A 2,350-nucleotide genomic window follows, 5' to 3' on the forward strand; every position below is an offset into this window, starting at 1 on the left:
CGGTCTATCAATTTGGTTTGGTCAACTAGATTGATTTATCTTGCAATCGGAGAGGTGCTTTGTGATGGGTTCTATCTTGCGGTGCTGACAGAAGGGATATGACACGTATTTGTATTGTTGCCATTAAGGATAAAAAGATGGGCTTTATTCATATTACTTGGGTTTACTTTGTCTACATCATGTCATCTTGCTTAAGGCGTTACTATGTTGTTATTAACTTAACACCCTGATGCATGTTGGATAGCGGTCGACGGGTGGAATAATAGTAGTAGATGCAGGCAAGAAGTCGGTCTACTTGTCTCAGACGTGATGCCTATATACATGATCATAGCTTTGAAGATCGTCATGACTATGCGCTTTTCTATCAATTGCCCAACAGTAATTTGTTCCTTCGCCGTATGTTATGTGCTCGAGAGAGAAGCTTCTAATGAAAGCTTTGACTCCCCCGAGTCTACTTTTATCATATATAAAACACAAAAAATACCTTGTTGTACTTTTATTTATTTTATTTTGTTTTGCAATTTATCTATTTACCTACCACTACAAGATTTGGTCCTTGCAAATAACTGCCGAGGGGATCGACAACCCCCTTGTTTGCGTTGGGTGCAAGCATTTGCTTCTGTGTGTGTGGGTGCTGCTAACAGGTTCTGTGTGGTTCTTCTACTGGATTGATAACCTTGGTTCTTAACTCGGGGAAATACTTATCTCTATTGTATTGCTTCATCCTCTCCTCTTTGTGGAAATCCTAACGCAGCTCACAAGTAGTAGAAACCAAGCGACGGAGATGGCGGAGCAGACTGCCGTTCTCGAGTCCATCCATGACAAGGCGCACGTGGAGTCCAACCGTCACTTCATCCGACAACAACAGTTTTGACGAGGTGGAAGCGGAGGCCGCCGCGCAGCCGGAGTTGTGTCTGCTGCCCATATACCGAAAGCCCGGAACAGTGATAGTGGACATCTCTGATGACAACGAATAGTCTAGCCTAGGTTTAATTGTCTACGTACTACGTAGATGTTTACTTTCATGGTTTTTATGGTTTTAAGGACTTGAAGTATGAGGTATTTGAATGCAGAGACCAAAATTTAAGGGTTGTCCGTTCACTACCTGCGGACACGCCTGGGTGCGTCCATGGACGTTTGAGGGGCATCACGCTGTAGATGCTCTTACTCTTACTAAGGAATGTGGTCATTCAAAAAAAGCTACCTCCTAAGTTAGATGACCAAGATACCGTGTCTACTTGGATGATCCATGTTGGAGTTTGCCCTATTAGGTCATTTCTAACCGATCCCCTAAAAGTTATTGGAGTAAAATTTTACTCCACTAACGGTGGCTGCAGCTAGCCGATCCTAGTTAGCGGAGTAAAATCAAATTTGTGGTCGTTTTGTATACTAACACAATCTCTACACAATATATATCTTAAAATCATTCAAATTAAAGCATGGGTAGCAATAAATCGTAATAACATAAAGTTTCATCACCGTGTTTTTTAAATTTAAACATGCGAAGTTCACCCAAAATACATCACTTCAAACACAATGTTTGATTCAAAATCACCACAAAACATAGCATGTATATGTTGTGGATCGAGCCAATTTTTGGCATGCACCACCACCCTCTCGGCCACCACCACTCAAACGACATCCTCGGCAAAGAAATCAACCTCGACATCCTCTCGGCCACCATCACCACCACCACCATCCTCCCGGCCACCATCACCATCACCACCCCCTCGGCCGCCATCACCACCACCCCCTCGACCACCACCGACATTCTGAAGAGAGGCCAAGATTTCTCCACGATTGAGCTCCCAATACTTTCTTGCGATTTCATCCATTGTGTTTGGATTCATGAACATGATAACACACTCTACAATGTCAAAGAAAGCACTATAAACAATCACTACCGATCACGAACAATCACTATCAAATACCAATGGGACACGAGGTTTTATTTTTACCTTGTAGGCATTTCATCGAGCACTTGGCGGTCGCATTTTTTCTTGCCAGCTGCGGTTGCCTCTCGCGTCAGAGCAGTCGCCGTAGGGGCAGTCGGAGTTGCCGCACGAGGCATAGGCTTTGGATGAGGCGCGGTCGCGGTCTTCTTCATCTTCTTCTTGGCGGCCGCTTCGGCGAGCGTCGCTGCTGCCGCCGTCGGCTTTCGAGCATGTTTGCCTCTGGTAGGTGCGGCGGGAGGGCGGCGTGCCGTTGCCGGAGAAGCGGTGGCCACCCTGGACACCATTAGCGCGGTTGGAGGCGGGGCTTGGACCTGGTGGTTCTTTGTCATCCCCAAGCTTTTTTTTTCGACAACGGCAACAACACGTGGGTTGTTTTCGGCGGCGAAAAGCTGGCG

This window comes from Triticum dicoccoides, chromosome 2B (assembly GCF_002162155.2).
Source record: "Triticum dicoccoides isolate Atlit2015 ecotype Zavitan chromosome 2B, WEW_v2.0, whole genome shotgun sequence".
Classification (NCBI taxonomy): domain Eukaryota; kingdom Viridiplantae; phylum Streptophyta; class Magnoliopsida; order Poales; family Poaceae; genus Triticum; species Triticum dicoccoides.